General features: G+C 31.9%; 1 long non-coding RNA gene across 1 annotated transcript; it reads left to right on the top strand.

Annotated features, from left to right (window-relative positions):
* The first annotated feature begins 16,512 nt into the window (after positions 1-16,512).
* Positions 16,513-18,981, top strand: LOC139876430 (uncharacterized). Its single transcript, XR_011768083.1, has 3 exons — positions 16,513-16,930; positions 18,519-18,792; positions 18,879-18,981. It is a non-coding gene; the product is annotated as an uncharacterized lncRNA (long non-coding RNA).
* The last annotated feature ends 2,157 nt before the right edge of the window (positions 18,982-21,138 follow it).

Below are 21,138 nucleotides of genomic sequence, written 5' to 3'. Positions count from 1 at the left end.
AATGGTAATAATAAATTAAAAATAATGATACTTATAATAATGATAATAAAGCTAATAATACTTAATACTTAATAATAATAATAATAATAATAATAATAATAATAATTGATACTTAATACTTATATTAGTAATAACAATAATAATAATAGTTATAATACTAATAATAATAACAATAACAATAACAAAAACAATAATAAAAAAATAATAATAATAATACTAACACTAATAATAATAATAAGAAGAGAATACTACCTCAAAGTAATGGCCTAAAAAAATGACTCTTCCCAGGCTCGAACCCACGACCTTTCGCTACCCAACACCACCCCTTAACCATCCGTCTATTCCTGTTTTTCTGATTAAATACACCCCTTAATTTTATTTAACCCGGCTTTTACTGTTTCCCTTTCTTCTTATTATTATCATTAAATATAACTATCTAACATAATCATAACATATAAGATCATAATCGTGGATCATCATGAATCACTGTATGAACCACCTTCATCATATTATCAAGCGTTAGCATCCCTCTTCGCTCATTGTTATGATCTTTATCTCATACAACACCTAACTGTAACCATCTCCAATTTCATTCTTATAAAAACATAAAATCATGATTATCGATTTCGTTTAATCATTCTCTTATTCGATAACACTATTTATCATTTGCACCTTCACTTAACACGTGTGAGTGTGTTTTGGATTATCAAGAGAAACAGCAATATCAGTAGCAATGAATCTTCATCATCATCGCTACACCATTCATGATTATTATTATCATTGTGTTTTAACAGAAAAGTTGCATGAGCAGGAGAACTCGCATAGCAATAACAGGAATTCATTCAACAATTAACTCCGATGGAACTGTTATCTTGACCCTTGCCATGGTGCTTCCAGCTCCCAAGACAGATCACCAGCAAACGAATATTACTTCATAATCCCTATTGTTTGTGTTTTATGTTCCTAATCCAATGACCCACCTAGGCTTGGCCCAACTTATTTAATTAGAAGCCCAACTAACATTTCGTGGTCCAAGAATCTTGTGGTTTTGAATCTGGAAGTTTTCGAATGGCCTAGGGATGAAAATGAGACAAAGTATGCGGTCCCCTAGTCCTTCATGTTATTATATTTAATAGACCATGTCACTTTCCATACTTTAATCATACCCGACACATTACCACCAATTACTCTTAACACTTTAATCATTTCTCTCAAATCCCCCTCATGTTATAGAAACAGAAATTGATAAGTAAATTAGCAATGGTGGCAACCATTTAACTTTCATGGGTGTGTGTGTGTTTTCAACTGCAAAAACCGAAATTTAAATTCAGCGGTGGAGGTGGTGGTTTTATGGTCGATTTGAGGGGAGACAGGATTAATCAAGTTGGTTTCGTTGGGAATACAAACATGATCATATTAAGAGAATAGGTACAGTAGTTTCCAACAGACAGGTTGTAGGCTGAAAACACGATCGTAGCAGCAGGGATCGAAAGGAAATAGAAGTTGTAAGGTTATCTTGAATTCATGCCTTCAACAGAAAAAAATATATATGGATATAGAGAGAAAGAAGGTGGCGGTGACGTTTATTTGTTCACGAAGAAGAATTAGAGAGAGAAGAGAAGGAGCAGGTTATATTCTATGGTTGTTACTTGATCAGGTGATTATAACAATAAACAAGATGGTGTGTGGTTTGGTGTAATCGTAGGTGAAGGTTTCGTCAATAAGGTGATGGTGATTTCAAGTGGTATCGTGAAGATAATCAAATGAAGATGATGGTTTGAGTTTCAATTATAAATCCTAAATATCTCTCTGCAATTGATTGAGTGTAAGTAATATATGTATATGTATCTTAATATCTCTCCTTCCTTGTTACAATTGCAGTAGCGGATATATATATTGTGCATTTGAATGATTGTAATAGAACTCAAGGGTATAATCGATTTTGTTTGTAGTGCAGCTATGGTCGATAGCAATATTCGAGCCAGGGAGGAGCAAACAAGAAAAATAAAGTAGAAAGTGAAGTGTAACAGATTCGTACTGTGACAACCCGGAAATTTCCAACCAAATTTAAACTTTAATCTTTATATGTTTCCGACACGATAAGCAATATTTGTTAAGTTAAATTGAAAGAATTTTAAACTATGTTCATACATTCATTCAACCTCGACCAAGTTCCAACGATTCACGAACCATTAAACAAATATGATTATATATGTATATGTGTATATATATTATAACTTGAAACGTAAACAAAATATTAGATTAAATACTTTATATGATTGTATCTGTTTCAAAATGTTTATCAATGGAATTAGAATATAAGATCAAATGATTGAATTATCAGATATATTGAATTATGATTACAAGTCTCTATTGAAAGGCCCACGTTCATTTGAGAAATCTTTCCATTTTAACAATATTCGGAAAATGGTAAAGTGATTTATAAATAAGAACAAATTGTCAATCATTGAGAACTAGACAAAGGATAGTGGAAGATTGAATCTCATAAAGACTCGATTGATCTATTTAGTTTCAAATGTACAAAAACGTTTTCAGTTTAAAAAGAACTTTATTATTAAAACGTATATAACTTTTATAAATATCTAGAACTACTTTTGACAACTCATTACTTAACTAGTATGATAAAGATAACGATATTTATATTTTATTTTATTAAATATATATAACGATTTAAATTAATATTATATATATTTATACGCGTATTATACGTACATAGTTTTATAATTTTACTATACTTAAACTTTACCTTTACTTTATTTTTACTTTACTTTAACTTTAGTAATTCACTTTAATAATTCATACTTTAATAATTCACTTTAATAATTCATACTTTAATAATTCACTTTAATAATTCATACTTTAATAATTCACTTTAATAATTCATACTTTAATAATTTACTTTAATAATTCATACTTTAATAATTCACTTTAATAATTTAAAAATCTATTATAAATAGAATTCAATAGGTTTCATTATTTCATAGAAACTTGAAAATATTTTTCTCTAAACTCTCTCAATCGATTTACATATATATATTTACTCCGTATTATTTCAAGGTATTATTAGTATACATAAAATATTACGACGGAGTACTGTCCGAGTGATTTCGAAATTGTTTTTCGAGTAGGATAGGATTAAGGAAATTATGGGTTATAGCTATGGAGGTGATTGAGTATGGTTCATGGGTATGCTCGTGAGGTCAATATAGTGTTTATCATTTCCGTTGCGTCTACGTACCTTTCCTGCAATATTGAATCTCAATATTGATACGTTCGTGAATCCGAGGCCAACCTTGCACTTGTTCAATGACGTTATATGTATTTTTACTACGAAATACAGTATGGTGAGTTTCATTTGCCTTTTTACCCTTTATATTTTTGGGACTGAGAATACATGCGCTTTTATAAATGTTTGACGAAATAGACACAAGTAATTGAAACTACATTCTATGGTTGAATTATCGAAATCGAATATGCCCCTTTTTATTAAAGTCTGGTAATCTAAGAATTAGGGAACAGACACCCTAATTGACGCGAATCCTAAAGATAGATCTATTGGGCCTAACAAACCCCATCCAAAGTACCGGATGCTTTAGTACTTCGAAATTTATATCATGTCCGAAGGAGGATCCCGGAATGATAGGGGATATTCTTATATGTATCTAGTTAATGTCGGTTACCAGGTGTTCACCATATGAATGATTATTTTTGTCTCTATGCATGGGACGTATATTTATAAGAACTGGAAATGAAATTCTTGTGGTCTATTAAAATGATGGAAATAAATGATTATGATAAACTAATGAACTCACCAACCTTTTGGTTGACACTTTAAAGCATGTTTATTCTCAGGTGTTAAAGAAATCTTCCGCTGTGCATTTGCTCATTTTAAAGATCTTACTTGGAGTCTTTCATAGCATATTTCGAAGAACGTTGCATTCGAGTCATTGAGTTCATCAAAGATTATTATTAAATTAATTTATAGTTGGATAGTGGATATTATGAAATGGTATGCATGCCTGTCAATTTTCACTGTAAAGAAAGTTTGTCTTTTAAAAACGAATGCAATGTTTGTAAAATGTATCCTATAGAGGTCAAATACCTCGCAATGTAATCAACTATTGTGAATCATTTATAATGTATATGAACGGGCCCTTTCAGTTGGTATCAGAGCGGTGGTCTTAGCGAACCATGTCTGCATTAGTGTGTCTAACTGATAAGTCGTTAGGATGCATTAGTGAGTCTGGACTTCGACCGTGTCTGCATGTCAAAAGTTTTGCTTATCATTTTTAGTCGGAAATCATCTGCTTATCATTCTTAGGAAATTACCTGCTTATCATTACTAGTCTAGACACGTCTTGCTACATTAATTGCATGAGTAGTGTATAGACAAAATTCATATCTTAGCGTATCTGCTAAATCATATCTTATCGTATCTGTTACTTTAAACTTTACCTGACATATCCTGCAAATTCCTCCGTAATCTGCGAAATCTTTTATTCTATATCTATGGATATTCTATGTAATTAGAATACCATCCGATAACCGAAAATCATTTCATATCAAAAAATCCTTATTCAATCGTACGAAATGGAATTCATCATTAATTCAAGTTCCTCGGATTCCGAAATGGAATCCCACTCCAGCTCTGAAAGCAGTGTGACCAGAATGGATCAACCAATCAGCCATCATCTATTCTGGATGAATTGGGGATGGGTTCTTAGCCTCCTCAATCATTGGAGACAAGAAGAAGGTGATCCCTTCCATCCACCCCATTGCCCTCTTAACAAAGAACCTGAAGCACTTACCGGTGAACCAATCCGAAAACACCATTTTCTCTCTCATTTCCAGAGTATCTCGTCACGATTATATACTACATCAAATTCTAGATTATATTTATCCACTCGTTCGAACCGACAATCACCCCGGTATAATAGAAGAAGTCAACGAGCTTCGCGCTCGGGTAGTGGCTTTAGAGAATATGGTGCAAAGATTACAAACACCAGCAGCATAACCAGTACCACCATCATCAACGCCAATAGTACCATTACCACCTCCAACCACAACCGCGTTGTAAACCTCAACTTCACAATCTGTCCCACGAGCATCAACATCATACGCACCATAGATACCAAGGAGTGCCAACAACAATAACTGACGAAGTATTAATTCATAACTTCATTGGAGAAACATTCCGCGGCGATTATGTAATCTCTAAAGTCTGAGAGATTATCTAATCTAGCCCTAACCATAAATCAGTTAAACGAACCAAAATGATAGAAGAAAGAGTAGAAACCCTGACAAAAATGGTGTGTGATTAACAAGCTAAACTTGATTTACCAACAGCATCAACAGTACCGTCAGCGTTACCAGCATCGTCAGTACAGTCAACATCCGAATCAACAACACCGATAACATCACAAACTCCGTCAGTTCAAGAATCACTGTGGACATCATTACGAATCAATAACGTGTATATTGTATCAACGAGTTATGAAGAATTAACTCATTCCCTCTGAAGAAATTATATGTATATTATATATATATATATATATATATATATATATATATATATATATATATATATATATATATATATATATATATATATATATTTTGAAATAAATCTTTCCGTGCTAAGCTATTGTGTGTGAATCTTAACTACTCGGTTAATTCATATTACAAATATGCAATAATGTACGTCCTTCGGCCGCAACTTAACCAGCGTTAACTACAATCTCTGTCGCAATTCAACAAATTTCAATTCATAATAAATCAAGTATATATTTGATTTTACACTTTCATCATCGATGTACCCGAAACTTTTCAGATAACATCATTCGTACTTTGCGAAATTCACAAGAATTCCACGAACCGAACATCATACATCAACAAATAACGAAGTATTGATTCATAATTTCAATGTCATTAAAGAAATACTGCGTAAAAGTTATGTACTTTTTAAAGCCTTTAGGGATTATTCAATTCTAGTTTCAACTGTAAATCAAATGAGTTTAATTTAACATTAACTCATTAAATCTATGTTACATCTGAAGAAAATATACATATATATATTTTCATAAAGACTGTAATAAAATTCTTTTGTACAAAATATTAATTGTGAAATTTTTTTTTAACGGGTAGGTAATACCCGAGAGATATATAAATTCACAATTAATATGTTACATTCTTCGAATCTGATTCAGCAAATCATCCATTATACTCGCTACTTTCACAACAATATACATTCTTTTATAGAAATCAAAACAACCATACTCATTCAAAATTTAATTACATATTCTGATTTTGAAATCTCAAAATTCAACTTGAGATATGACCAAAATCATCACTCTTAGATCCTTACATCTTTCACAAGTTATATTTTGACTTCAAAACTGTGTTAGAACATCAAATGTATGTTAACGGTTACAATCTGTGTTCAAACCCTTCGAAAATTTCTGAAGACACTTCGAATGATGAGCAATCGAGATGATGATCCAACCACATGTTACCCACAGTTATGTACCCGAAAAACTCTTGAAACCAAAGTAAAAGTTTAAATAACGTATCCGCGTTAGATTCTTTGGCATTTATTTGAAAAAATAACTTTGCGACTCCTATTCAAAGTAGCCAGTTTTGTCATAGCTCCAGCAAGTCAACTTCGACTTTTCATTCAGACTAACCTTATTATAACCTTGAGATATACACCATTGTTACCAGGGAACCTTTTACATTCCACCACATTATTAGCAGATGTACCAACAACTTCATTACCCTTTGACTTTAGCCTCTCCAAAAAGTCATTATAATTATTCATTGAAACCCCATCATTTACTCATTCGCATCTTGTAATGAGAATTGCCATACGAATCATTGGGAATTAGCAATCAGTATTTTGAAATCTCGCAGGATGTCTACGCCAACAGTTATATGTGTATATATAACGTCTATCTTCTGGACTTAATTTGAATGTGAAGTTTCTGAAAAACACTCCGAACTACAAATTGGTTCTCCGAAAAAGAAAAAAAAATGCTGATGAAGCAGCAAAAACTATAAACTACTTTAAACGGTAAAAGCTGGATTATAATGATGAAGTGTGCTGGCAAAGTACAGAAAAAGAGAAGTTTTGGAACTGAAAAACGAATTGAGCAAAGTAGGAAGGAGGCTGTGGACAAATTACAAAGACTGAACCTGACTTCAAAGGATCCAAATGATTCAGTACCTGCTGAAGTCATTAACGAATACCTTGCTCCTGACTCTAAACCGCTGCGGACAATATTCTTCATCATCCTCTGATATTATAAATTCTAAAATATCATCATATCTTTCATTATAAATATCCTCCATATTTCTGAAGATATTTTCTTAATTTTTCTTATTTGAAATCATTTACCTCTTCGCGCTATCTGTATTACATCATAAAAGAAACTATTTTAGTTTCTAAATTCTGAAACATTCAAGTTTAAAATAGGAATATTTTGAAGTAATGTTGGGAACTGAAGCATGAATTAGTATAATATAATGACACTTGATCAATGTGATTATATTACAGTAAGTCATGCTGAGTTTCTAAATGGAACGTGATGATTCACAGATCATAACATCATCATGTGCCATGTTATACGACTCTTGTATTCTATTTAACCTCTAAAATATCAAGAAAATATTTCTTGATGATTCGGCCTTTTCCAAGGTATTCTAGTAATTTGACAAATCAAGATCGTGCCATCACAATTTCCTTCCTAGAACATTAACAATGTTCATTCCGAAATTCATATCTGTGAATTCTGGACCATTACAAGCGATGCTTAATCACAAGAAGAAGAAACGAAAGGACAAAACTCCGAAATAGAAATTGGGGTATAAATTGCAGCAAATAAAAGAGAGCATTAACTGTGAATGATAATGATTATAGAAGACAGAAGCAGAGACTTTGAAATATAAGGGAACATATAAATCCCAATGACAAACCAGAAATTATAAACCATATATATCGATGCATATAGCAATATAAAGACACGGGAGAACTAGAAACACTATAAACCCAAGAGTATAGTAGAAGTAAATAGATTCTTCCGGCGGTAGATGAAAAAGAAGAATGACCGATATGAAAGTTAGAAGTATATCGAGAATCAGAACTGGATGGAGCATATTGATGAATACTTTAAAATATGAGTTGAGGGGGAAAGAATAGAAGGTGATGAAACATGACTAGAAACTTAGAAATCAACAGATTTAACTCACACAATGGCGGAATAAGTGAATCAAACCCTCTAGTGAATAGGTTAAGTTTTTTTTTTTTATTAATTTAGTCAAACCACAACTAAATCAAGTGTGATTAGATCAACACCTAGAGCTATTATTCACCACCTGGGTGATTTGGACTGAGAGAGAATCGGAGGAGCTCACTAGATCTGAGTGTGTGTAACAAATGAGAGGCTTAACCTAAAATGAAGAATATAAGACTTTATATACCCCTGCTGTTGACTCACCCATACGATTCATTCATCACACGTACGAGTTGGCTTCATCAGCCGTACGGGTGATCACTCACTCGTGTCTTCTCATTTAGGTTGTAATTGTGACTTAGCTCAGCATCAACCGTGCGTATGAGCCTGTCAGCCGTACTAGTGAGGCTTCACTCGTACGTCTGACTAAGTCTAACATAGTCAAACATCTAAATCTCGTTCCTGCAGTTCCTGTAACCACATACAAACACGGATAGGATAATAACAAGCAATCATGGTGGCCTGTAAACTGTTGTACCTGCAATAGACGTGGGTAGATGTCAAGGGAGTTGTATAAAATGCATCAACAGAAGGTGTGAGTTGTAAGGAAACGAAGGAGGTGAATTTATAAGAAAATCTCCTACAGAACAATTAAAATGGACGATCACATTTAAAGCGGATCCTAATTCCCTTGATTACCGGAGAGTCAAATCTTATTAAGAAGATTTTCTTCAAATCCCTTGAAATCTGGGAATCAATCATATCTACGTCAAATGATAAGATGAATCTACACTTACTTATTTCACTCTTCTATGTTAGCTTCATTTGTACTCTTCATATAAATGGATTGTTTATCCAAATTATTCGCTGATGATAAAACTCTAATTTTCAGCCCGTATGCATCATGAAAAATACTTATTATCATTCACGACCTTTTCACTCAAATTTCGGGACGAAATTTCTTTAACGGGTAGGTACTGTGACAACCCGGAAATTTCCAACCAAATTTAAACTTTAATCTTTATATGTTTCCGACACGATAAGCAATATTTGTTAAGTTAAATTAAAAGAATTTTAAACTATGTTCATACATTCATTCAACCTCGACCAAGTTCCAACGATTCACGAACCATTAAACAAATATGATTATATATGTATATGTGTATATATATTATAACTTGAAACGTAAACAAAATATTAGATTAAATACTTTATATGATTGTATCTGTTTCAAAATGTTTATCAATGGAATTAGAAGATAAGATCAAATGATTGAATTATCAGATATATTGAATTATGATTACAAGTCTCTATTGAAAGGCCCACGTTCATTTGAGAAATCTTTCCATTTTAACAATATTCGGAAAATGGTAAAGTGATTTATAAATAAGAACAAATTGTCAATCATTGAGAACTAGACAAAGGATAGTGGAAGATTGAATCTCATAAAGACTCGATTGATCTATTTAGTTTCAAATGTACAAAAACGTTTTCAGTTTAAAAAGAACTTTATTATTAAAACGTATATAACTTTTATAAATATCTAGAACTACTTTTGACAACTCATTACTTAACTAGTATGATAAAGATAACGATATTTATATTTTATTTTATTAAATATATATAACGATTTAAATTAATATTATATATATTTATACGCGTATTATACGTACATAGTTTTATAATTTTACTATACTTAAACTTTACCTTTACTTTATTTTTACTTTACTTTAACTTTAATAATTCACTTTAATAATTCATACTTTAATAATTCACTTTAATAATTCATACTTTAATAATTCACTTTAATAATTCATACTTTAATAATTCACTTTAATAATTCATACTTTAATAATTCACTTTAATAATTTAAAAATATATTATAAATAGAATTCAATATGTTTCATTATTTCATAGAAACTTGAAAATATTTTTCTCTAAACTCTCTCAATCGATTTACATATATATATTTACTCAGTATTATTTCAAGGTATTATTAGTATACATAAAATATTACGACGGAGTACTGTCCGAGTGATTTCGAAATTGTTTTTCGAGTAGGATAGGATTAAGGAAATTATGGGTTATAGCTATGGAGGTGATTGAGTATGGTTCATGGGTATGCTCGTGAGGTCAATATAGTGTTTATCATTTCCGTTGCGTCTACGTACCTTTCCTGCAATATTGAATCTCAATATTGATACGTTCGTGAATCCGAGGCCAACCTTGCACTTGTTCAATGACGTTATATGTATTTTTACTACGAAATACAGTATGGTGAGTTTCATTTGCCTTTTTACCCTTTATATTTTTGGGACTGAGAATACATGCGCTTTTATAAATGTTTGACGAAATAGACACAAGTAATTGAAACTACATTCTATGGTTGAATTATCGAAATCGAATATGCTCCTTTTTATTAAAGTCTGGTAATCTAAGAATTAGGGAACAGACACCCTAATTGACGCGAATCCTAAAGATAGATCTATTGGGCCTAACAAACCCCATCCAAAGTACCGGATGCTTTAGTACTTCAAAATTTATATCATGTCCGAAGGAGGATCCCGGAATGATAGGGGATATTCTTATATGTATCTAGTTAATGTCGGTTACCAGGTGTTCACCATATGAATGATTATTTTTGTCTCTATGCATGGGACGTATATTTATGAGAACTGGAAATGAAATTCTTGTGGTCTATTAAAATGATGGAAATAAATGATTATGATAAACTAATGAACTCACCAACCTTTTGGTTGACACTTTAAAGCATGTTTATTCTCAGGTGTTAAAGAAATCTTCCGCTGTGCATTTGCTCATTTTAAAGATATTACTTGGAGTCTTTCATAGCATATTTCGAAGAACGTTGCATTCGAGTCATTGAGTTCATCAAAGATTATTATTAAATTAATTTATAGTTGGATAGTGGATATTATGAAATGGTATGCATGCATGTCAATTTTCAATGTAAAGAAAGTTTGTCTTTTAAAAACGAATGCAATGTTTGTAAAATGTATCATATAGAGGTCAAATACCTCGCAATGTAATCAACTATTGTGAATCGTTTATAATGTATATGAACGGGCCCTTTCACGTACGATATATACAGCACAAGATTCGATTACAGATTGTTTCGTAGATTTGATTGGGTCGACAGAAGAAGCAATAAGGTACAGATAAAATTTATATATATATATATATATATATATACAAGTTGAATACGACTGGTAACAATTTCGTACATTTTTCTGTTACTGATTTCTATTCAAACTTGTTTTATAATGAAATTGAAGTCGTCTAAGAATCTTTATCAGGGGAAGAAATCAAGAGAAGAATGTAAAAATGAATAAAGGTGATCGCGATGTCTAACTGAATGGTTTCTGTAGTTGTTTCGTAGTGAATTGGAGTCGACAGAATGAATTTCGTGAGCAGGGAATGATGAAAAAGAATTAAAAGTGGATTGTGATTGATAACAGATTCGTACTACATTTTGATATCAATATCCCACAATTTTGTATTTGACTCTTGTTATCTTGTGAATTGGTATCAATTTGCAGACATGAAAAGTTTTGTTGATAAAGGTTGATCGTGATATGAAATAGAATTCGATGATATCTGACTTATGTATTTAACCATTTTGTTTCTTCTAAATTATCTTATTTGAATGTTGATTCTTAACATATCATACTTGTTTGTATATACTATAAATATATTAATAAGAATACCATTAATAATATTAGCAATAATAAAAATACTAATAATAATAATAATAGAAATAATAATAATAATGTAATAATAATATCTAAGATCATAATTTTATTACTAATTATAATAGTAATGTTATTAATAATGATAACAATAATATTAGTAATAATAATAATAATATAACAAATCAAATGTATGTAATAATTTTTAATAATACTGATTATTAATATTAATAATAAAAATGATAGTAATATAACAACTATAATTAAACTTGTAATTACATTTACCATATTAATATTACAATTTATTAATTATATCATATTTACTAATTATATAATATATATCATATAATAACATATATTGAATATTTAATATTTATAAATTACAATATATATAATATTACTTATGTATAAAATTCATATATATATTTACACACAAATGTTCGTGAATCGTCGGGAACAGTCGAAGGTCAATTAAATGTATGAAACAGTTCAAAATTTTTGAGACTCAACCTAACAGACTTTGCATATCGTGTTAGAAATATCAAATCGTATCGAGAGTTTGGTTTAAAATTAGTCGAAATTTTCTGGTCATTACAGCACATGCGTTCTTCTACGCGCACGCAGACTATGAAAATTAAGTAGAAACCGGGATCTTAAGTCTGCATACCCCGTTATGCTTCTGGGAGTTAAATTATTGAACCACTCCCGCGCCACTCCTTGCAACACGATTGGTAGCATATGACATGCTACCTCGTCTTCCCAATTGTGGGTTCTTTCCGTTCCCTCAAACCTTTGTAGGAAGTTATCAGGGTCAGATAACCCATCGTAGCTTCCTAATGTTAGCGATATTACAGGTGCTTGAGGGAACGGGTGATTCGCTATATGTCCGGCGAATTTTTCTGTAGTGGGAGCCACCTCTAGAGATTGTCTTGCTTTATGCCCTTTGCATTACTGCAAACCAATTTTGCATAAACTCCTGGAATCGCGCTGGCTCATTGAGTGCTTGCGCTAAATGTGGAGGTGCAACTTGCTGCAATTGTGAAATAAAATTATTCGAGCTACTTGGTTCCAGCGGATTATAAGGCGCACTCTCCTCATCACCCTGGTGTTGAGTTCGCATTAACCCACCTACATTTGGTTGGGGCGGTGCATAGGTCATCTTCGCTTGTAGCGACGCTACTGTAATATACGAACCATCTAGGTTTCTCAAACCCAATCTTCTAATTTCTTCTTGCGCACTTGCCGGGGTAACCCTCGAAGTTTGAGTTTCTGGTTCCACCGTTGTGATAATTAGGATTGTTCCTACATACGTAGTTTTTGCTATTATCTTGGCACCACTTGACGAAGAGTCATACCTGTCGTCTGTTTCTTTAGAGCGTATATAGCTCATGTTGGCTGGAGATCCGAAACTTATTTTTTCCGAAGACTTCGTGCGTCCCGTTTCCACTTCTTTGAAACTTACATAGCTAGTTTCTACTGCTAGGGGCACATCTTCTCAACTACTCTGCAGCCACTCACTTTCTGTCCCTACCGTGATCGGAGGAACAATTTTTTCCGTCTCGGCGCTTGTCGGCCCTGTTTGGATAGCTTCTGTCGAAGGGGGTTTTGACACCTTTTTCCCTTCCGTCACAGATGCATGTTTTGATATTTGTGCATGTGTTCTTTGACTTGTAAATGTCTGAAAAGTCAGCTTCGAACCTTTGTTGTCCGCCATTGATCTGAATTATGTGAACAACCTGAAATTGACCGATTAGTATGAATAAAAAATATTTTATTGAAAACACAAAAACGAATTAGATTCATTATGAATTTCCTTCTTATTTGCTCATGTAACCGGTCCCACGGATGGCGCCAAATGATCAAGCTTATTTTCACGGGGTTAAGGTGAACCTACGCTTGAGTGCATAAAGGGGTTTAAGGACTAACAATATTCGAACCTCCGACACTTAGTCGTGGATAACCCATATCGGTATCGTTTCAATTCTGACAGGGTGGCCGATTTGAGAGTCCACCAACAACCTAGCATACGAGGTTGAGTGACCCTAAGACATGAAGGTTTTATAGTTCGAGACATACCTGAAAGTCTTCAAGATCGTAAGAAGCTTTATTCGTACGATGGAGATTTGTATACTGTGGTTTACGTATGACTAAATGAATGAATAATCTCTATTAGGGTTCATGAGCTATATATTTATAGGCTCATGAATTAGGGTTTCGGTAGAATCTCTTCCCTAATTAAATGTGATCTTGTCCCAACTAACTTTCGTTATTTAAGGAAAAGAATCCGAATTGATTATACCGTACATTCTTCTAGAATGTACTGGATCCTTATGCAAGTATATGAAACTATCATCAGATGGTATAGGCGCATAATGTGCGGCTATACCCGTGCCACACGCCTTATATGGTAGTTTGTGTGCGGTCTAGGGCTTTAGATGCGGAATCCGCATAGTCTTGCGGATATGCGTATCATTAGTTGTGAGAGTATTAATTTGGTTATGTGTATATTTTGATAGATATATAGATAGATAGATGAAATGGTGGCGGTGGTTGTGGGCAATGGAATTTTCAATCTATATTTCCTTTTTTATTTTCGGCCAAACACATGCTCAAATAAGTCAGCTTCCTTATAAATTTTCAGGTATGTGTATATGTTCAGAGAGTTTGCATATATAAGGATTAATGTTTTTTGCAGATCTGATTTTTTCTTCCTTATAATTTTATGTTTTTATTTTTATTCCAGATCTGGGTGATGGTGTTGGGTACCGACGGTGGTTGCCAGAGGATGTTGTCAGGTGGCGGCTGTGGCAGGTGGCAGGTTGCTGATGGTGGTAGATTGGCGGTGGTGGTGGCAGGATGTTGGTGTTAGAGGTGGTACACTGTTTGTGACATAAATTTTAAAAAAAAGAAAAGAAAGAAAGCCTCTACAGTATAACAGTAATAATCAGGTAGGTGGCAGGGTGGTATTGGCCACTGACTTACGCCAATTAGTATATATATTTTTGAATAAATAATATATCCATCTCTTATTAACAAACTGAAGGACTTTGAGTAAACCAGTTCACCCATGTCCATAGTTTCTTTGGAGCGTTGAAGACACCAGTAGCACCGCTTCGGTTTTTAAGCGTTTTTGAGGTTTTCTTTCTTGTGAGTATGTTCGAGGGCATAAAGCGAGTGTGCGCCGTTTTATGTTTTCGAGGTCCGTGTATAATAAATACTACGTATAATGTAAAGATGAGTTGAAAGACTAAGTTAAACTTTCTTCACTGTTTCTGATAAAATACTGACGTGTCTGAGTGTCACTAAACTGACAGTCCAATACTTTAGTTATCAGATTTGAGGTCAAGTTCGAAATTTCTTGTTGGAGCTAATCGGTTTGTGTGTCCCACATAAGAAAGGAAAATAAATAAATATATGTATATAAGCTTATGAAAATCTCCTTCTATCACCAAATTGGTTTTAGAGAGTACTATCGAACTTTTGAGCTTATATGCAGGACATGTTGGTGGACCTAGATCGATCCTACAAATAATATCAGACAATGTAGCACATGTTTAATCATTGTGGCAGCGGCGATTCAAATCGAGGTGACTGTGGGCGTGACCAGGAGAAGAGGTCACGTGTCCGGAAAAAGTCGAGATGTAAATGAACGGGTTCGGGACAAACAATCACTTTATATGATACAAGTGTATGGACAAATCGATTAAATGGGTCCGGGAAAAGTCGAGATGTAAATGAACGGGTCCAGGACAAACAGTTACGTTATATGATACAAGTGTATGGATAAATCGATTAAATGAGTGATTGTTGGAGCTAATCGGTTTGTGTGTCTCACATAGAAAAAGAAAAAAAAATAAATGTATGTACATAAACTTGTGAGAACCTCTCTCTATCACCAATTAGTTTTAGAGTAGTATGAAACTCTTGGGCTTAAATACAAAACATGTTAGTGAACCTAAATCGATATTACAATTCCGAATCATAATCTATATATATATATATATATATATATATATATATATATATATATATATATATATATATATATCTATAATAATTGAGTCCTAGGTCATTAAGTATGATTTATTTGTATCATTTATTTCACGGTAAAATACAATACAGTAAAACCTCTCTTCCTACGGTAATTAAGTGTTTGTGATTTACCCTTATTTATTTCATTTAATAAAAATACATTTAATTTAAATTATTGTCTGTGATGGACCCTTATTTATTTAATTTAATATTAATGCATTTAATTTAAATTGGCTTTTGTGGTTTATTATTTCCTTATTATAATTAAATACATTTAATTCAAATTATTGGCTTATGTGGTTTACTGTTCCTATAATTTTTTGTTATACAACATAGTTAAAAAACACGACAATTTCTACAATAATTCATTATGTTTAAAATATAGATATAGATATATTTTAAACTAATAGATATATAGATAGATTGATTAGACTAAGAATGTTTGCCAAACTCAATTTACCTCACGTTAATTGGTTTATAGATACCCTTTTATAATTATCTCCCCAGCCCACCGCCAAACGGCTCCAACAACCTAAATTCAATCGACATCGATCGTAGACGGATCGTTCCCTTCCCCCTGGAAAACCATCGCCGGCATATGTATAGGCAACCCTTTAGATACTGTAACTCCCATCTCTTTCATATCCCTCCATACGTTATTCGTCTTCCTTCCCTCCTATAAATTGCTTCATCCCCAGTAAACATGAATCACACAAACACAAGCTTCCTTCAAATTGCAATTCAAAATCGTTGTTCTAAATTGAAATGGCTCAATCGATTGAAACCCCACCAACACCGGTTGAACAAAGGGTGCATATGCATCTTCATGAACTCGAGGAAGGGACGGATGCTGAAGTCACGATAATGGTTTGTTGACGTTGGGACACATATACTGCTTATGGTAAATACCTGAGTACCGACTACATTGTTTCAGATAAGAAGGTATAAAATTGGTACTGATTAATTATTTTAAAACATTCTATAATATGAATGAGCTATTTAGATTTTAAGAGTTGATGGAGAGACGATGGAATACATGTTCATATGTTCTTCTTTTTTCCCTTGATACTCTTTCATTTTAAAGAATTTTTTTTTCTGTACAAAAGATAAACAAATACAGTGATGTTAAATAAAGTTACATGAATCAATTTGAATGACTCACCACACCATACTTATGTAATCGTATATTTGGTTTTATCTATTTTATTCTAAATATATATATATATATATATATATATATATATATATATATATATATATATATATATATATATATATATAGTGGTAGGATCAAGAGGGAAGTAACCAATCGGGGGGAAGCAAATTTTTTTTTTCGGTTTTTGAAAAAACTTTGTTCATGAACATTATAGATTGGATGAAAATAAGAACATTTAGAAAAGACACTTCGTGATGAATGTTATTATTTTGGTGGAAAAACGCTCGAAGAAGTAATATATATCAATTATCGTATTTTTCGAGCGTATGTTGAGGTTTTAGACATTAGGGTTTAGATATTAGGGTTTATAGGGTTTAGATATTAGGGTTTAGAAATTTAGGGTTTAGGGTTTTTTCAAAAAACGAATTTTTTTTTTTTTTTTGCTTCCCTCCGATTGGTTACTTCTCCATTGATCCTGCCCCTATATATATATATATATATATATATATATATATATATATATATATATATATATATATATATATATATATATATATATATATATATATATATATATATAGTGGTAGGATCAAGAGGGAAGTAACCATTCGGGGGGAAGAGGGGGGAAGCAAAATCTTTTTTTTCTTTCGTTTTTTGAAAAAACTTTGTTCACGAACATTATAGATGAGATGAAAATATGAATATTTAGTAGAGACACTTTGTGATAAATGTTTTTATTTTGGCGGGAAAACGCTCGAAGAAGTAATATATAACAATTATCGTGTTTTTCGAGCGTATTTTGAGGTTTTAGCTATTGGGGTTTAGATATTAGGGTTTAGATATTAGGGTTTATAGGGTTTAGATATTAGGGTTTAGAAATTTAGGGTTTAGGGTTTAGATTTAGGATTTAGATTGAGTTTTTAACACGAACGGTTTAGAGTTTAGGGTTTAGGGTTTAGGGTTTTGGGTTTGGTGTTTTGGGTTTATGGATAAACCCTAAACCCTAAACTCTAAATCGGGCTAAATTTTACTTCATAAAACATGGAAAAAAAATGTTCATATTCTTCACGAACAATATTATCTTGAATGTTATTTTTGTCGATCGTTTTCCCGCCTAAATAATAACATTCATCACGAAGTGTCTCTTCTAAATGTTCATATTTTCGTGTGATCTTGATGCCGGAAAAAAAAATTTTCAAAAAAAAAAAAAATTTGCTTCCCCCCGATTGGTTACTTCCCCATTGATCCTGCCCATATATATATATATATATATATATATATATATATATATATATATATATATATATATATATATATATATATATATATATATATATAGATTGATTATCATTTGCTTTCGACCATTTTTCGCAGGGGACTGTTTTCCAATGCACTGCTAAGAATAACATTGCGCATTGTTTCATCCCAAGGCTAAAAGAAGGATGTGTTTATTTGATTGGCAACTTTCAAGTTATACGAAACAAAGAGGAGTACCGTATTATGAAGGCCAGCCCACTTATGATTGAATTACAAGGTTCCACCTATTTGCGAAGAGAGGCAGGTAATGACAATGTTGGTTTCATTCGTCATCCGTACAGCTGCATTGAATTCGAAGCTCTTGAGGTCACGGGTGGCAAATATTTAGTCGGTAAGGGCATATGCATTTTTTTTGCCTAATTTGATAACATTAGTAATTTCACAGATGGTATAATATACATGTTGAAAACACTACAGATGTGATTGGTTATGCCCTCAATGTTGGTAAACTAAAGGACCAAAAAACAGGATCAACGACCCTGGATTTCGAACTTGCAAATGAAAGGTGACTCTTACATTGCCTCCACTAATGGTTATTACAACTGTAGTGACCCGAACTTTTCCATATTTATTTATATTAAATAAAATTAATATTTACATGATTAAGTGTTTCCAACATGTTAAACAATCAAACTTGTTAAGACTTGATTAATTGAAATATGTTTCATATAGACAATTGACCACCCAAATTGACCGATGATTCACGAACGTTAAAACTTGTAAAAACTACATGATGACATATATATGATTATATATATAGTTAACATAATATTATGATAAGTAAGTATCTCATTAGGTATTTTAACAATGAGTTATATACATAAAATTGAGTTTGTTGAATTAAGAAACTCGAAACGATATATATAACGATTATCGTTATAACGTCTTACTAAATACATATGAATCATATTAAGATATTGATACACTATGTTTAATCATGATAAATGATAAGTAAACATGTCATTAAGTGTATTAACAATGAACTACATATGTAAAAACAAGACTACTAACTTAATGATTTCGAAACGAGACATATATGTAACGATTATCGTTGTAACAACATTTAACTGTATATATATATATATATCATAATAAGATATATTAATATATCATAATATCATGATAATGTAATAATTTAACATCTTTTTAGATATAATAAACAATGGGTTACCAACATTTAACAAGATCGTTAACCTAAAGGTTTCAAAACAACATTTACATCTAACGACTAACGATGACTTAACAACTCAGTTAAAATGTATATACATGTAGTGTTTTATTATGTATTCATACATTTTTGAAAGACTTCAAGACACTTATCAAAATACTTCTACTTAACAAAAATGGTTACAATTACATCCTCGTTCAGTTTCATCAACAATTCTACTCGTATGCACCCGTATTCGTACTCGTACAATACACAGCTTTTAGATGTATGTACTATTGGTATATACACTCCAATGATCAGCTCTTAGTAGCCCATGTGAGTCACCTAACACATGTGTAAACCATCATTTGGCAACTAGCATGAAATATCTCATAAAATTACAAAAATATGAGTAATCATTCATGACTTATTTACATGAAAACAAAATTACACATCCTTTATATCTAATCCATATACCAATGACCAAAAACACCTACAAACACTTTAATTCTTCAATTTTCTTCATCTAAGTGATCTCTCTCAAGTTCTATCTTCAAGTTCTAAATGTTCTTCATAAATTCTATAAGTTCTAGTTTCATAAAATCAAGAATACTTCCAAGTTTGCTAGCTTACTTCCAATCTTGTAAAGTGATCATCCAACTTCAAGAAATCTTTCTTATTTACAGTAAGATATTTTTCTAATACAAGGTAATACTCATATTCAAACTTTGATTCAATTTCTATAACTATAACAATCTTATTTCGAGTGGAAATCTTACTTGAACTTGTTTTCGTGTCATGATTCTGCTTCAAGAACTTTCAAGCCATCCAAGGATCCTTTAAAGCTAGATCTATTTTTCTCATTTCCAGTAGGTTTATCCACAAAACCTGAGGTAGTAATGATGTTCATAACATCATTCGATTCATATATATAAAACTACCTTATTCGGAGGTTTAAACTTGAAATCACTAGAACATAGTTTAGTTAATTCTAAACTTGTTCGCAAACAAAAGTTAATCCTTCTAACTTGACTTTTAAAATTAACTAAACACATGTTCTATATCTATATGATATGCTAACTTAATGATTTAAAACTGGAAAACACGAAAAATACCGTAAAACCGGATATACGCCGTTGTAGTAACACCGCGGGCTGTTTTGGGTTAGTTAATTAAAAACTATGATAAACTTTGATTTAAAAGTTGTTCTTCTGGGAAAATGATTTTTCTTATGAACATGAAACTATATCCAAAAATCATGGTTAAACTCAAAGTGGAAGTATGTTTTCCAAAATGGTCATCTAGACGTCGTTCTTTCGACTGAAATGACTACCTTTACAAAAACGACTTGTAACCTGTAATTCTGACAATAAACTTATACTTTTTATGTATAGATTCATAAACTTAATTTCAATATGAAACCATAGCAATTGGATTCACTCAAAACGGATTTAAAACGAAGAAGTTATGGGTAAAACAAGATTTGTTATTTTTGCTTGTTGTAGCTACGTGAAAATTGGTAACAAATCT

This window comes from Rutidosis leptorrhynchoides, chromosome 11, assembly GCF_046630445.1.
Source record: "Rutidosis leptorrhynchoides isolate AG116_Rl617_1_P2 chromosome 11, CSIRO_AGI_Rlap_v1, whole genome shotgun sequence".
Classification (NCBI taxonomy): Eukaryota; Viridiplantae; Streptophyta; class Magnoliopsida; order Asterales; family Asteraceae; genus Rutidosis; species Rutidosis leptorrhynchoides.
Note: the sequence above shows the minus strand (reverse complement) of the source record. Positions and strands in the feature narration are given on the sequence as shown.